The sequence below is a fragment of the Talpa europaea genome (assembly GCF_964194135.1).
Source record: "Talpa europaea genome assembly, chromosome: 15".
Lineage (NCBI taxonomy): Eukaryota > Metazoa > Chordata > Mammalia > Eulipotyphla > Talpidae > Talpa > Talpa europaea.
This window is the reverse complement of record NC_140083.1, coordinates 73127281-73145157: the sequence shown is the minus strand read 5'-3', so window position 1 is coordinate 73145157 and position 17877 is coordinate 73127281.

Here is a 17877-nt window from a genome sequence, read left to right as displayed (position 1 = left end):
TGGGGCTGGGGGGAGCAATGGTTCAATAGGCAAAAGCCCTGGGTCCCAGCCCCTTTTCTGCCAGTGATTTGTCACATGCCTCTGCCTTCACTTACAGAGTGAAAGGTTTTGAATTACGTGTCTTCAACTCTTGGATTATATGATTCTTGCCACTCATGGCTGACAGCAGCCCGGAATTCCCCTAAATGTGTTTCATTTGATTTGACAAAACACATTTTGGGCTAATGCCTCCTGGATGAAGTGACAAAGTTCATGAGAAGAGACGATAGTAGAGATTCTGTGTGTGTCTTGGGCTGGAAGATTCTGGAATAGCAGGGAGCACATGGATGATCTCAGCTGAGAAAGCACAGCCGTGGGGGAATCCATTTTGCTTCAGATAAAATCTCGGCCTCTAGCCTCCAGCCCCTCGAGACAGAGAGGCTTCTCCTGCCCATGCACTGCTGCACAGGTTTCTCTCCACTCCCTTCAGGGACCCCAGCCCGGGCCTTGCCAAGCACTAACCCTGTTCTGTCCCACCTCCCCAGACACACCTTTGACAATTTGCTTATCAATTTGTTTTGCATCCTAGGGCCTCCCCTGTGGCGCAGCGGTTGAGCGCTGGGTTGCGAAGCTGCCCGCAGCCTCTGCAGCGCCAGTTCGATTCCCGGCTGCTCCCCGGCCACCAGAGGAGGGTCCCACATGGTGCGCAGACCTCTCCTGCCGCCCGCTGCTCCCCTCAGCAGTGTACCTCGGTCCTTCTGCCTGCTCTGCTCCCCGCTCTGGCTCTGGTGAATTCTCTCACCCTCCTGCGCTTCTGACTGTACCCAGTGCTTGTATAAATAAATAAATAAATCTTTATATATTAAAAAAAAAAAAATTTGTTTTGCATCCTCCCCCCACTTTTGTCTCCTAGTTATCACAGTCATTACTGACACAGACTGTTCCCTTACCCACAAAATCCTAGAAACTCCACAATAAATGAAGGACCGCCCTTCGGGCCCAGTCAGACCCATTGGCAATTAAACCGTAGGTGGTGTCATGGTGCCACCTGCTGACCAGTGATGCACATTACAAGCATCTTAAACCGACTGAATAGCACAGATTTCCTGCTGTGCTTGGAGTCCCCAGGGCCCAGTGACTCAGCAGCTGGACTGTTGTGCTGTGTTCCCTGAGCACCCTGGGCTGCAGCATGCTTCTCTCCTGGAGGTCTGGAGTCTAGAAGCCAGTTGCCTCCCGCCGGGTAAAATGCCTGGGATCTGGCACATACTAAGCACAAGCACTCGGGGTAGGAGAGTGGCAAATATCAATCTATCACTTTCATTAATGTTCTTTAAAAAAGGAACAGTGCAACTCAGTTGACTTTTTTTTTTTTTTTTGTAGCCACACAGCTGCAATAAACGTTCTATAAATGCTTATATAGCAATTGTAGGTAGTTTTTCGGGAAAGAAAAAGGACAGTTTAACTGGGTAACCAACCATCCAAGTTCCAGTCTGGGGCCCCTCCTACCTCACATCTCTGACTGTCTACACACATCTCCTCTTCTACTCAGAGTAACAGCCTAGGCAACAACAACAAAAGACCTGGAGTTAATGGAAATTTTGAAATATTTCTATCAAAATGGCTGCCATTGTTAGGGGGAAGTGATGTCCTGAGTTAATCCCATACAGGCTTTGTGGACTCCACCCCCACTCCAGACTAAAACCATCAGGACATTGGGGAAGACAAATCCCATCACCACCAAGGGGAGGGTGGCTGGGACCTGAGGGTGGAGTTGGGCAGCCAGGTTGGATATAAAAAACCAAACACGTGGGCCTAGGGCTCTCTCTGGCTCGCGATCGCTCGCCTCCCGGCTTCACCGCTCCTGGCTGGCGGCCAGCTCTCAGAGCGCCATTTTGGGGTTCCAGATCGGCGGATCGGGTAGGACTCATTTAAAACTTTGTCTCCCGCTTTTCTCCCAGAGCTGTATATTTCCTCATTTCCCCTTCCCTTGTAAATAAACCTTTTATTAACCTTTCACGTGTGCCTGCAGTAGAGCATTGATAAGTCCTTTTAAGCGCGCGGGTGAGGACCCACAGTCAGGCACCCCGTTTTGTATCGGGGTTGCTCTACAACAGTTTGGCGCCCAGCGTGGTTTCCAAGTTACACCCGCGGTTGACCAGCCCAAAGTAACATTCCTTGCGTTGGTCACCATAAGCGCACTAGTTCTGCAGGACTAGCAGTATAATATTTGTCTCTAGTCCTGAAAAGTCTGTTTTTTTTTTTTTTTCCCTGTGCGTACAGCCCTTGTGGGTGTGTTTTGACTCAAATATGGCCTCAACCATGAGCCTATACAGTTTCATCCCTAGCCTGAGTTCTTTCAGTTTCCTTCCGGCCTTGAATTTGAGCAGCCTTCTTCCATTAAATATCACCACCAGTTTCATTAATATAAATAATTTGATGAAGCCTGGTGTATGGCACGTGATTTTACTATTGTATACATACATGGGTGGTTTACAAGCCATCCCTTTACAGACTGTGCTTCTGGGTGGTTTTTTGGTAATATGTGTAAGCGCAGTTTGCTACATTCTTGTTTCTGTGAGAGGTAGAAGTTCTACTTCACATACTGAGAATGTGCAACAACAAATTCAGGCTTTTAACGTGGCCATACAACAACTAAATCAGGTTTTTGATTTAACTATTAAGAGTATAAGGGATGAAAATCGTAACGTTTTTGAGTCAGCTTATCAAAGCATGCTGTCTCAAGTGCAACAACAAAATCGGACTTTTGAGTCAGCTTTTAAAGGTATGCAGGACCAGATGCAGGCCGCCCTCCATAAATTAGATATGGCGGAGGCGAAGGCTAGGCTAATGGTGCAGAGAAAGGATAGACCTTCCCCTTTCCATGAGGACAGCCAGCGAGCAGAGTTAGAAGAGGAGGAGCATCATATTTTAAATACTTTAAATACACGAGGACAAAATCCTCTTCCACGTGACAAAGCCCCTCCCGTACAGACCCCTGAGGCTGCACAGCCTCCACTGCCCTCTGGGGAGGACACTAAAATGGCGTCCCCTCCCCACACTAGACTCGGCACCCATTTTGGCAGGAAGGATCAACCTGAGGCAGGGCAGTTTCCCCTTCGCCAGATGCCAATGGGTGGCTTAAATGAACATGGGAGACCTGCTGGGTACTTTTGGTCGCACCATCCGTTCAGTACTGCGGACCTCCTAAATTGGAGGAGCTCTGTTCCCTCGTACCGGCAGGCTCCTCAGAGGATGGCGAACTTGTTTGCCTCTATCTTTGTCTCCCACCGCCCTAACTGGGCAGATATACAGTCCATGCTGCATACTTTATTAACGCTGGATGAGCAGAGGATGGTATTCAGGAAAGCCAGGGAGGAGGCTGACCGTCTCCACCAACAGGATAGGCAGTCCCCAGAGCCGGAGATTGTTGTCCCAGAGAGAGATCCTGGATGGGACCCTAACAATGGAGGAACGGCGATGTTGGATCTCTATAAAAAATGCTTATTGGTAGGACTGAAGCAGGGGATCCCCAAACAAAAAAACTTTAACAAAATATTGGAACTCGAGCAAGGAGCTAATGAGGATCCGTCAGAGTTCCTTGAGAGGATTATTCAAACTTACACTAACCACACGGACATAAACCCAGATGCCCCAGAAAATGCTCGTCTGATCACTACGGCTTTCATTACCCATAGTGCCCCAGACATAAAGAAAAAGTTAGCTAAGGTGGACGGCGTCACTGAGATGAGTCCGTCCCAGGTAGTGGACCTGGCATTCAGGGTTTATAATAATAGAGAGCACAGGAGACCGAAACCTGCGACTGTTTTTTTACAAAGAGAACACAGAACAGGGTTTCAGGGAAACAATAATGGACAGAGACGTGAACCCCTAGGAAGAAATCAGTGTGCTTTCTGTAGGGAAGAGGGACATTGGAAGTACAGTTGTCCCAGGTTACAGGGAAGCGGCAGATGCAATAATTATAGAAGGCAGGATAGAAGACAGAGAACCCCAAGACATGATGATTCACGTAGGGGTTACAGGAGGGAATATAGAAGGAGCACACAGAACCAGGAACCAAGGAGAGAGGAAAGAAGACAAATGTTAGCACAGAGTGGAGGCTCAGATGATGACAGGGAATACAGACAGAGAAGGAATCGAGAGCCCAGTACAGAGGACAGGAGACAAATGACAGCACAGGGTAGAGCCTCAGGTGAAGATAGGAGGGAATACAGACAGAGTAGGAGGAATCTAGAGTCGAGTGCAGAGGAAAGGAGACAAATGATAGTTCATGGAGAAAGTTCAGATGCAGAATAGGGGTGCCCGGGGGCTCCACTAGATCTAGAGAAGCCCATTAGAATAACCCCCTCAGAGCCCCGGGTAACCCTCGCTGTGGGGGATCGTCTGATTGATTTCTTGGTGGACACTGGAGCAACATACTCAGTTTTGAATTCGAAATTAACTAAAATGAGCAAAAAGACTGCAGCAGTCATTGGGGTTACAGGGAAGTCACAACAGACACCCTTCCTGCAACCTTTGGAGTGCCGGCTAGGCACCACACAGCTCCAGCACAGCTTCATATACATGGAAGAGTGTCCAATCCCTCTCCTTGGTCGTGACCTTTTAAGTAAGCTCAACGCACGAATTATATTCTCACCAAAACATCAGAGGCTTCACCTACAGGTGCCTCCAGAGCATGCTCTGCGGTTCCAGATGTTGCTTACTCAAGATGTTCCACCGAAAGGTGAAATTTTACCTCCAGAAATTGTTGAAAGAGTAAGTAAATGGGTATGGGCTGATGGAACCCCAGGACGTGCGAAAAATGCTGAACCTGTAAAGATAGAAGTGATAGAGGGGAGTAGAACCCCGAGGAGGAAGCAATACCCCTTAAAGGAGGAAGCCTTGAGGGGAATTGAGCCAGTATTGAAAAGGTTCCTTCAATCTGGACTCATTCGGCCCTGTCGCTCACCGTATAACACTCCGATTCTGCCAGTGAAGAAACCCCATACAGGCGAGTACCGTTTTGTCCAAGACTTAAGGGCCATTAATGACATTGTTCGGGATTTACATCCCACTGTGCCTAATCCCTACACCTTATTAACTGCCATACCTGGTGATTTTGGGTGGTTTTCGGTATTAGACCTGAAGGATGCCTTTTTCTGTATCCCAATAGATGTCCAGGATCAACCGCTTTTTGCCTTCGAGTGGCAAGACCCTAAGTCCAAGAGCACTCTCCAGTATTGCTGGACTGTGCTTCCACAGGGGTTTAAGAACTCCCCAACTATTTTTGGGGAAATACTGGCCAGGGATCTCAGGAAGGTTCAATTAAACCAGGGCGTCTTGTTGCAATACGTAGATGATTTATTGATTGCAAGTCCAGACTACAAATCTTGTCTGGAAAATACCATAGTGGTACTGAACCACCTGGCAGAATGTGGCTATAAGGTGTCACCCCAAAAGGCACAGATCTGTAAACAAACGGTGACGTATTTGGGGTTTGAAATTAGGAAAGGCAGACGGAGCTTGATGACAGAAAGGAAACAAGTAATTTCAGCCCTTAAAGTCCCCAGCAACCGGCGACAGTTGCGTGGATTTTTGGGTATGGCTGGGTTTTGCAGGATTTGGATTCCTAACTTTGGATTAATAGCAAAACCCTTGTACGATGCTCTCAAAGGCCTGGACTCTGAACCTTTGTCTTGGACCTCAGAATGTCAAAAGGCCTTTGAAGAAATAAAAGTAAAGTTGATTTCAGCACCAGCATTAGGGCTTCCAGATCTTAGGAAGCCATTCAAACTTTATGTACATGAGAGACAGGGTGTTGGCCTTGGAGTACTAATCCAATTGTTGGGACCAGAAATGCAGCCCGTTGCATATCTGTCCAAACAATTGGACCACACCACCAAGGGATGGCCTCCATGTTTGCGTGCTGTGGCTGCCACTTGTGACCTCCTACATGAGGCAGAGAAGTTTACATTGGGTCAGCCCATCACTGTGTGTGTGCCACATCAGGTCTTGACATTGCTGGAGCAGAAGGGTGGACTTTGGTTGACTGCCGGGCGAATGGGAAAATATCAAGCAGCTCTGTTAGACAATCCTAATGTGAAGCTGCAGGTTTCTAACTCCCTGAATCCCGCCACACTGCTTCCAAGCAATGCAGATGGACCTGAGGATGACACTTTAATCCACAATTGTTTAGAAACCATAGACACAGTGTATGCCAGCCGACCAGATCTAACTGACCAGCCTCTGCCAGACCCAGAGTGGGAGCTATTTACAGATGGCAGCAGCTTCATGGACCAAGGCCGTCGATGTGCTGGATATGCAGTGGTGACGCTCCAGAACACCGTGGAGGCCAAGGCTCTTCCGGCAGGTACATCAGCGCAAAAAGCTGAATTAATAGCCCTGACCCGTGCATTGGAACTCTCGAAAGGTAAAAGAGTCAATATATTTACCGACTCCAAGTACTCTTTTATGATTCTCCACATGCATGGGGCCATTTGGAAGGAGCGGGGACTTCTTACTGCCAGTAACAAGGATGTCAAACATCCATTAGAAATCCTGGCCCTGTTAAAGGCAGTAGCTTTACCATCAGCTGTTGCCGTGATGCATTGTCCTGGCCACCAAAAGGGTGGGTCTGACATGGCAAAGGGCAACAGGGCAGCCGATCGGGTGGCTAAGGCCGCTGCCCGTTCTGCCCATTCTGCCCTCCAGGGTGCACTCATCCCTCTTGTGGACCTGACTCAGTATGCTCCTGAATACACCGAGCGGGATGAGGAGAGAGCTCGTGCATGGGGATTTACTGAGTTTGATCCCAGCTCTACTTGGAGAGTAAACTCTCATGGGATGATACTCCTCCCGGAGGCCCTGGTATATCCGGTGCTAAAACATCTTCACGAGGGATCTCACTATGGGAGAGATGCCTTATTAGAAACAGTGCGCCCATATTTGAAGGGCCCATATTTACACAAAATAGCACAACGGATCAGCAGAGGTTGTGAATTATGTGCCAGGAATAACCCCAAGACTAACTCCCACCCTAAAGCCATTGGGGTTCAATATCGGGGCAAGTGTCCTTTTGAGGACTGGCAGGTGGACTTCACACAAATGCCTAGAACAACAGGCAATTTCAAATATCTCTTGGTTTTTGTCGACACGTTCTCGGGATGGGTGGAAGCATTTCCCACAAAGACGGAAAAAGCTTCCGAGGTTGCCAAACAGCTACTGAAAGAGATAATTCCTCGCTTTGGGTTGCCGGACTCTATCCAGAGTGATAATGGGCCGGCATTTGTCTCTGACGTCACCCATGCAGTAAGCAGTGCGTTACAGATAAACTGGAAATTGCATGCTGCTTGGAGACCGCAGTCTTCCGGGCAAACAGAAAAGATGAACCACACCTTGAAGAAAACCTTGGCAAAACTGTGCCAAGAAACACAACTTCGTTGGGACCAGGTACTATCCCTTGCCCTCCTCCGCATAAGAGTGGCACCTAGAAGTGGGCTACAATTAAGCCCCTTTGAGATTGTGTTTGGAAGACCTTTTCAGGCCTCAGTTCTGAAAGCCAGTCCGGAAATAACACAAGATTGCCGGATCACGCAATATGTGAAACACATCCAGGAGGTTCTGGCAGTGATTCATAACTTTGCAACCTCAAGGATCTCTATGCCTCCTGATCAACCATTGCATCCCTTCAAACCTGGAGATCAGGTCTTACTGAAGACTTGGCAGAGCGGGGATGCTCAAAACCAGCTGTCAGAAAAATGGACTGGTCCCTATGATGTCTTGTTGAGCACACATACTTCTCTGAAACTTGCAGGCATAAAACCCTGGGTACATCATTCCAGAGTTAAGAAAGCCCCAGGAGGAACTGACCCAGAGACGAAGTCCCACTGGTCTTGTGAACCCATTGAGGACTTGAGGTATTTGTTTAAGAAACAGACAAAAACTTGAATGTTACTGACTTCTTTTCCAGTTATTGTTACAGGATACCCAAGGACTCATTTTTTTTTCCTGAAGAAACCCTGAGAAAACTAACATGCTCTAACCAATCTTCTTCTTTTCAAAGTTTAGGAGACGTGAAATAACATCTAGGATCATGCATATGGTGCCACTATTTTTTTTTACACAGAAAGGTTTTCAATCTTGATTTTGATTTTGTTATTTTTTTAACTTTCTGCTTTTTTTTTTACCTTTGAGATTTTTTTCTCTGCTTTCTTTTTGTTACTTTGGCCAATGAGTGAAACTGCAGTTGCATGAGATATCCCACGCGTGATAAATGGTAACTAATGAGCTCTTTGTGTCTATATGTTGTATGTCTGTATGTCCTTTCCTTGTGTCCTTGTCTTGACCTCAAGTGATTGACTAATTGGTATACATGGTGCCCATAGACGTTGAAAAAAAAAAAAAAAAAAAAAAAGAGAGTCTCCAGTTATGAGAAAAAAACTAAAGGTTATGGTTTGATTGTCAACATTGTGCTACTGAACTAAGCCGGTGCCTTCATAGAGATTGAACATTGTTGTTTCTGTTATTTTTCTGATATTTATGGCAAAGCTTCCCAGAAATCTAAATTCAAGTACAAATTTGGTAGCCTGTCATTTGGCTGATGCAAGGAAATTTTGTGGAACCTCAGTAGAGCTCCTGAGACACTCCACAAAGTTTCTCCCTTTCCTCCTGGGAAAGGCATTAGATGAATTTTTTTCTATTTGGATTTTACCTAATGAAGTAAAACTGGAAGGGAAGCATTGTCACTTGGGAAAATGGTAAAACTTTGGTATGTACAAAATGTTAACAGTAGTATCTGGTATGTATGTAAATTGTCAATGGTGATTGTCACCTTGTAATATTATATAATTCAATTGTTTCACATCTACAGAAATTGTTTCTGAAAATATAGGGAGAAAAGGTCTCAACAGATTCCTATTGATGGAACTGTTGAGAGTAAAACTTTTCTACTAAGGACTGAATAGACTTGGACATACGCCTCATATTTACTAAGTTTTCCTTGACATAATAATACTGATGATTTTTTTTGCATTTTGCTCTAAATCCACAAAGTTTTCTTGTTTTGGTGACCAGGATCTGCAGCAAGGTTGTAATTTTTTTTTTTTCCAACAAAGCTAACTTGTATTTGCATTTTCTCTCCCCTTGATACCAACACAGCATAAAAATAGTGGTAGTAATCTTTTACTACTTATCTCAGAGTCTGTTTTTGTATAACTTCCATAGGGATTTTGTTTAAACTGAAAAAAATTGGACATAAGTTTCATTGTGTGGCTTTGTGTGGAGTTCTTCCAGAAAGTTGAAACAGAGCTGAACCAAGAAGAGGAGAACCTGTTTGCCTTGTTTGTAGGGTTCCAGAGACCTCCAAAGAAGGTGAGGAAGCTTGCCTCCATTGGCAGGACTGGACAACCCGGCCAACGAAAATGCCCTGGTACCCTCGAGAAGAGGAAAGCCCAGGTGGAGTCTGATGAGACTAACTTTGTACCTGAAGCCTACATTGACCGGATGCCAATGGTTCGCTCTGATCCTATATGGAGTATTTCAACAAAGCCAGCTAAAATTGCTGCTTAGTTATTCTGCCCTGTGATTTTATGCAAAAATAGGCAAAATGGTTTAAAAGTAGACTTAATTGCAAACTTTTGCTATGCTGTTAAAGTTTGGGATCAAGGTTGAGAGAATTCATTTTTGCATAAGTTGAACCATTTTAACATTTTTTTTCCTGTGATCTTGACATATCTGCTGTCTTGTTCTGGCTAATGCCTCCAGATGTTTTTTTTCGGCTGGGACTGATGAACTGTTTTTCCAGGAATGGAGGACTTTTGCTTTCCACAATGGACAATACCTGGAGGGATTCGTTTTCTTTCAGACTGGAACCCTGGAAAACTTTCATCTGAGACTGTATCCCAGCATCCATATGTTTGATCTTCATCACCATGGAAATGGTGGCAAAAAGTGAAAGGGGAGAATTGTTAGGGGGAAGTGATGTCCTGAGTTAATCCCATACAGGCTTTGTGGACTCCACCCCCACTCCAGACTAAAACCATCAGGACATTGGGGAAGACAAATCCCATCACCACCAAGGGGAGGGTGGCTGGGACCTGAGGGTGGAGTTGGGCAGCCAGGTTGGATATAAAAAACCAAACACGTGGGCCTAGGGCTCTCTCTGGCTCGCGATCGCTCGCCTCCCGGCTTCACCGCTCCTGGCTGGCGGCCAGCTCTCAGAGCGCCATTTTGGGGTTCCAGATCGGCGGATCGGGTAGGACTCATTTAAAACTTTGTCTCCCGCTTTTCTCCCAGAGCTGTATATTTCCTCATTTCCCCTTCCCTTGTAAATAAACCTTTTATTAACCTTTCACGTGTGCCTGCAGTAGAGCATTGATAAGTCCTTTTAAGCGCGCGGGTGAGGACCCACAGTCAGGCACCCCGTTTTGTATCGGGGTTGCTCTACAACACCATGATTTTTTCTGGCTCTGCCTAGCCCTTTACTCCTGCAGGCGTGAGCTCCTGGGCAGATGCCTTCCAGCGTGGCTAGGGTCCAGAACTCTGCACAAGAGAGGAGTGAGCCTTGGAGAGGAAAAAGCTGGAGGGGCCAAAGCAAGAGAGTGGATGGTTCTGCTGTTAGCACCTTTGCTTACCCACTGTGATTTAACAGAGTATCTCAGGGCTTAGCAGCCAGCAGAGCCCTCTACCCAGAGGCTGCTGCTTATGATTTCCAAGTCTTCCAAGAACAACAACCCACTAGTCTCTTTCTCTTGTAGTCTGGGGGCAGGAAAGTTAGGAAGGAAGCACAGTCTGAGGAAAAAGGAGGGTGACAGGCAGGGGAAGGCTAGAAATGAGATGGAGATTTTAGAAGTTGGCTCTAAATGCAATTTCTAGGGTACAAATGCGTGCGCAGGACCAACAATATCCACGTGAGGGCCTCCCGGTGGCGCAGCGGTTGAGCGCTGGGTTGCGAAACTGCGCGCGGCCTCTGCGGCGCCGGTTCGATCCCCGGCTGCTCCCCGGCCACCAGAGGAGGGTCCCACATGGCGTGCAGACCTCTCCTGCTGCCCGCTGCTCCCCTCAGCAGTGTACTTCGGTCCTTCTGCCTGCTCTGCTCCCCGCTCTGGCTCTGGTGAATTCTCTCACCCTCCCGCGCTTCTGACTGTACCCAGTGCATGTATAAACAAAACAAACAAACAAACCAGCAAACAAATAAAGCATGCCTCTATAAAAAAAAAAAATATCCACGTGAAATAAAAATGTGAGCTTCAAAATATGTCTGGAGTTTGCCTTTGGCCTGTCTTAGGTTGTTCTGTATCAAATACATAGATAAATTTCAAGACTTACTATTTTTCTTTGCTTAAATTTTAAGATTTTAAATGTAAGCTTATAAATACAGACTTCTCCCACATCTCTCTTTATTTCCTTTGCCCCATCCTACTACTCCTATAGTTAAGCCACTTTTCATTTCTTTCCAGTGTTTCTTCACGCAAAGCCAAAACTGTGTCATTTCCCAGCCTTGGTGCACAGAAGAACATCATGTTTTTGCTTTTTATTTTTTTTTTTAAGATTTATTTATGCATACAAGAATTGGGGTGTAGTCCAGAGATGTGGGGGGTGAGAGGAGTCACCAGAGACAGAGTGGGGAGCAGAACAGGCAGATTGACTGAAACACACTGCTGAGGGGAGCAGCCGGTGGGGAAGGAAAGGTCTGCTGCGCCCTGTGTGTTGCTCCTTGGCCGCAAGGGTTCGAACTCCTGCTGCAGTGGCTGGCGATAGCTTGATAGCACTGTCTTTAACCCCTGTGCCACCAGAGAGGCCCACGAAGAGCATCATATTATACCCGGCTCTGTAGCTTGCTCCTTCACTTACTATACCCTGGAGATGTTCTTCTGTCCCCACAGGCCCCTCTCACAAGCATTTTACTGTGGGGGTGCTGTGGAGTTCCTAGCTGGTGCCCCATACTCAACCCTTCACATGCTAAGAAATTCTATCAATGTATTTGAAGTATGTAGCATTTCAGGGACGCATTATTCATTTTAATCCTCTTCTCACTCTCATACTCAGTAACCCCACACCTCCATCTTCATGCTGCTTGTCTCTCGCTCTCCTGACCTTCATCCCCAGCCCTGCAGCGTCACCGAACTGCCTGCGGACAGCCGTCAAACACCACAGCGGTGGCCAGGAGCTATTCAGATCTAAATTAAATAAATGAAGTTCAGATCTAGTGAACATTCAGGATAGCTGTGTCTCAGGCCCTCTCTAGCCACTTGGGTGAGCGAACACCACATTGGACAGTGTAGCGAAAGAACATTTCATCACAGCTGAAAATTCTGTTGGAGAATTTTGATCTACAGAAAACTCAGCTTCAGGTTTTTGAAACTTAATTATCTTCGGAACAACATTTAGCAGTTGTTTCTTGTCTAGCTTCCCTATCAGACCATTACTTGAAGGACAGGGATTGTGACCTTTGTCTCCAGTGCTGACCTACCACAGAGTCAAAGACATGCATGTTCAATAAATGGGGAATGGAAAAAGTAAGAGCTGAGGAAACTGAGCCTCAGAGGAGCATCTAAGGTCATAATTAGTACATGGCCCGGTTGTTATTTGAACCCACACTAACTTCCTAGTAAGATCATAATACATGGCTGCTGTTAACTTTCATTTTCAGGATATTGTATCAGTTACAGAAAATGAAAATGTTATCTGAATAAGGTTGAGAGAGCCTTTCCTTCCTTTTGATTTTTTTTCCCTAGAAGATCCTGGATAGGTGATCCCAAAGACCCCTCGGAACTCTGGAGAAACACTTGCTTGAGGATTATGTAGAGAAAGCTCCAGAAACCCAGTGTTTTGTTTCAGTCTAGGAACACATTAATTTTCAAAGGCTGTCTTAAGGTACTACAGACAGGGTGGCTTAGAAAGAAACTTTCTCGGGGTCTCCCTGGGTGGCGCAAGGGGTTAAGCACCGCACTATGAAGCAATTCACAGCCTCTGCAGCACTAGTTAGATCCCCGGTGGCCAGGGAGTAACCCACATGGTGCAGCAGACCTCTCCTGACTCTCCCGCTGCTCCCCTCAGCAGTGTATTTCACAATCTGCCTGTTCTGCTCCCCGCTCTGTCTCTGGTGAATCCTCTCACCCTCCCGCATATTTGGCCTGTGCCCTGGTTCTTCTGAGAGAGAGAGAGAAAGAAAGAAAGAGAGCGAGAGAGAGAGAGAGAGAGAGAGAGAGAGAGAGAGAGCGAGAGAGAGAGAGAGAGAGAGAGCGAGAGAGAGAGAGAGAGAGAGAGAGAGAGAAGAAAAGAAAGAAAGAAAGAAAGAAAGAAAGAAAGAAAGAAAGAAAGAAAGAAAGAAAGAAAGAAAGAAAGAAAGAAAGAAAGAAAGAAAGAAAGAAAGAAAGAAAGAAAAATTTAAACTTTCTCACAGCTCTGGAGGCTAGAAGTCCAAGGTCAAGGTGCTGGCAGGGTTGGTTTCTTCTCTGCTGGGCTTGGAGATGCAGTCTTCTCCCTGCATCTTGACATGTCCTGCTGTGGTGGTCTGTGCCCTAATCTTTCCCTTTTATCAGAACACCAGTCAGATTGGATTAGAGCCCACCCCAAAGACCTTGTTTTAATTGAAAGACATCTTTAAAGCCCTTATCTCCAAATCCACTCTCCTTCTGAGGTACTGAAGATTAGGACTTCAATACATGCTTGGGTGAGGGGCACATAATTCAGCCCTGTCATCCACTGTTCCCTAGACTGTCCACCTAGAATCTATTCTCTGTCACATAGACTGTTTTTCTTCTTTTTTTTTTAAGATTTATTTTTATTTATTTATACAAGCACTGGGTACAGTCAGAAGCGCGGGAGGGTGAGAGAACTCACCAGAGCCAGAGTGGGGAGCAGAGCAGGCAGAAGGACCGAAGTACACTGCTGAGGGGAGCAGCGGGCGGCAGGAGAGGTCTGTGCGCCATGTGGGACCCTCCTCTGGTGGCCGGGGAGCAGCCGGGGATCGAACCGGCGCTGCAGAGGCTGCGGGCAGCTTCGCAACCCAGCACTCAACCGCTGCGCCACCGGGGAGGCCCTGTTTTTCTTCTTTAGAGGAGAAAAGACTGCAAACAACTTTAATAAAGTTCTGTTTAGTCACTCAAAACACAAGATGCAGTTCAGTAGGTGTGGAGTGAAAAGTCTTTTTTTTTTTTTTAAAGATTTATTTATTTATGCATACAAGAGCTGGGGTATAGGCCAGAGGTGCGGGGGGGGGTGGTGGTGGGGGGTGGAGGCATGAAGGGATTCACCAGAGACAGGGTAGGGAGCAGAACAGGCAGATCTACTGAAATACACTGCTGAGGGGAGCAGCGGGCGAGACAGGAGTCAACTCCCTGGCCGGCCAAGGAATTGAACTCGAATTTGTGCTGCAGTGGCTGGTGATAGCTTGATAGTGCTATCTTTAATCCCTGTGCCACTAGGGAGGCCCTGGAGTGAAACATCGTAAGGAAGAAAGCGATAGGAATAAAAATAGGGCGGCTACAAAAAAAAAATAACTTCAATTTCAGTTGCCATAACCATGCTGAAAGTCAACACAGGATAGTTTTAAAGGTGGGGCAGGGGCCTGCTTTGGAAAAATCTTTTAAGTATGGGTTAGGAGGCCTTCTTTCCTTGACTCTGCCCACCTTACCTTCTTATTAGACTGTTAAATCTAATTGTGGATGATCCTTTCTTCAAAGTTGTGGAGAATTTAGGTATGCGTTTTAAGTATCTTGTTCTAGTCACATTCCCTCCCATTATAAAAGAAGTACAAGTTTTTGTTATAGAAAATAAAGAACTCCTGGGCCTCCCCGGTGGCACAGCGGTTGAGTGCTGGGTTGTGAAGCTGCCCGCGGCCTCTGCGGCGCCGGTTCGATCCCCGGCTGCTCCCCGGCCACCAGAGGAGGGTCCCACATGGTGCGCAGACCTCTCCTGCCACCCGCTACTCCCCTCAGCAGTGTACTTCGTCACTCTGCCTGTTCTGCTCCCCGCTCTGGCTCTGGTGAATTCTCTCACCCTCCCATGCTTCCAACAGTACCCAGTGCTTGTATAAATAAATAAATAAGTAAATAAATAAATAAATAAATAAAGCTTTTTAAAAAAAAAAAAATAAAAAGAAAAAAAAGGAAAATAAAGAACTCCTTTTAATCTTAACCTGTCAGAGATAAACACTCTAAAATACTTGTCTATTTATTTTTCAAAACCCAGTATTCTATAGATTCTGTTTTTAGCATCTGCTTTTCCAATGATTACATCATGAACATTTGGTTGATTAAAAAACATCTTATTAACAGCTACAAAGAATGTGATCACATAGATGTGGCTGAATTTAACACAGCATCATATGGATAATTTGTTTAACTGACCACATGCATTGGAAAAACAAAATGCATTAGAGAAATAGAAATAACACCAAGCAACATATTATAAAAGTAATTAATGTGATTTTTTTTACTTTGATTTCTGGACTATGGTCAACACAAGTATCATCCCCACATCAAAACCTGCTCTGACCCCACCCCACCTCCTTTTTCTGCACCCCTCATTATCCAGCTTGAGTGAGGGAAGTTCCATTTCAGGACAGGTGGGTTCCAGGATCTGGGATCCTCTGGATAACTAGGAAGTGAGTTATGGATTATAGATCTAATCTGAGGACAGCCACAGGTACCTCTTCTAGCTTGATCCAGACAGCTGAAATATTTCCAGCAAAGTCATTCCTCAGAGTCTATGAATGAGTCTTGTTCCTTAAGAAATGGACATACCCCTGGTCAGGGCAGGACATGGGTTTAAAAATCACTGTCAGTCTTTATTAACCTTGCAGAGTTTTCTCTGGCCACGTGTTTTCCTTTCCCCAGAGGGATGCGGACAGCTTGGGAGTGTGAGATTGCTGAAGGCACAGAGTTCTCTGGAAGCCTAAGAGGCTGAAGACCTGAGACTTACCATTCCAGCCTCGGTCACTCATTAACTGTCCTGGGCAGTTAACAGAGTTGGAGGGAACAAGCCAGTGTGATCTCCAAATTTCCTCTGCCCTGTATGTTCAAAGATTGCTCTGGACTCCTGGCCTGCCTTCCTCTCAAGCCTCTGAACCTGGCTGCCCTCACCTTTCATCTCAGCCCACTTCTCCTTCCCTTTGAATTCTTATCTTGGTTAATGGTATCATCCATTGTTCAGTTGCCAAAGTTTAGAGGGAAGTTTTGTTTCCTCTCTCCTCTCACAGCCAAACTAGTCACCTATTCATGTTGATTTTGCCTTTTTGTCTGTTTCTCAAAACTTTTTGCTGCTCCTAAACCCCAGGACCACTGCTAAAGTTTAGGGGGCCCTGTATTTCCAATCCAATCCCAACAGAGGGGACATTCTAATGGTGGCATTGTCACCCCTGTGTCTTTTGAATACCCAAACTCTTCAGCATGACATACAATTGATCATCACAGCCTGGCACCCACTTACTAGAATCTTTTCTCTGTCTTCTGTTCAGCCATGCCAGCTTACAAGATTTTTCTCAAACATCCCTTCTGTGTAGACCACCACACTTTTTTTTTATAAAGTTTTTTTTAAATTTATTTTTATTTATTTATACAAGCACTGGGTACAGTCAGAAGCGCAGGAGGGTGAGAGAATTCACCAGAGCCAGAGCGGGGAGCAGAGCAGGCAGAAGGACCGAAGTACACTGCTGAGGGGAGCAGCGGGCGGCAGGAGAGGTCTGTGCGCCATATGGGACCCTCCTCCGGTGGCCGGGGAGCAGTCAAGGATCGAACCGGTGCTGCAGAGGCTGCAGGCAGCTTCGCAACCCAGCGCTCAACTGCTCCGCCACCAGGGAGGCCCTAGACCACCACACTTTTGCGGGTTGTCCAGTCTCTGGCAGATTCTTCTACAGCAAGATAAATGCTACCACTGTATCTTGGCTTTCACAGTCCCTTCCCTTGGGTTCCCACTGCATTCTGTACAATTGTCTGTCTTCCCACTTGGAGTCTCAGCTCCTCCAGGCCAGCGGCCTCTCTCTGGGCGGACAGAGCACGGTGCTCCAAGTCAACAGACACTCAAAAACATACTTGTTACGTAAAGCAGCCAGTGCTCACAATTCCTCCTTCACCTGGTGCCTGCCGATTGCCCTGTGCCGCAGTGTTCTCATGCGTGTAAGGTGTGACCAAGCCCTGGTGTGACTCACTATTTAACAAGCATACCAGAAGTTATATATCCAAATGAGAGCTGCGTCCTTCAAAGTCTTCATCTAACGAGATTGAGTACTTGGTCCGGTGATGCCGTCACTGCCCCAAAACACTTTGGGAACTCTTCTGGAAACGACTTGGGTGTTATAGCATTTTCTTGTCAATATCCTCCATGGTAACCTCTTCCCTCATTACTTTAACATTTCCTATGCCCTGAGCTGGCGCTGGGTGGTAAGCAGATAAATCAGACATTTATTCTGTCCTCAAGGAAGTTTCTGTTTGGTGAGGGAGATAAGATCTGGACAACCCCTGCAAACAGGGTTCAGCGCTTGGGGTTGATTTTCGGAAAAAGCCACAAGTCCTTTGGTTTCAGCCTCCCAAACAAGGGGGAACCTACAGCTTTAGGCCAACGCGTCTGGGAGCCTTCCAAAGAGGATCGCGAGGACCTCGCTCCTCAGGGAGACACTAAATACATTGGGCACGTTGGTTTGGATCTGAGACTCCCACTTTACGGCAGGATTCTTCGATCCAGTAAGCCATCAGCTGTTTCAGGGTGGATACTGCGCTCTCCTACCCTCCATGCCTGCTTTCACCGCTTCTGGTGGACACATAATCCACGTTGGCTAAGTACTCCTCGAGCTCCTCGCGCCCAAAAGGTGTCTCCTACGTGACCACTTTGCGCGCCCTTCCCCCCACTCGCTGGATCCCGGTGGCGACGGCTGTTCAGGCCGCGGGGGACGCAAGGGAAGGA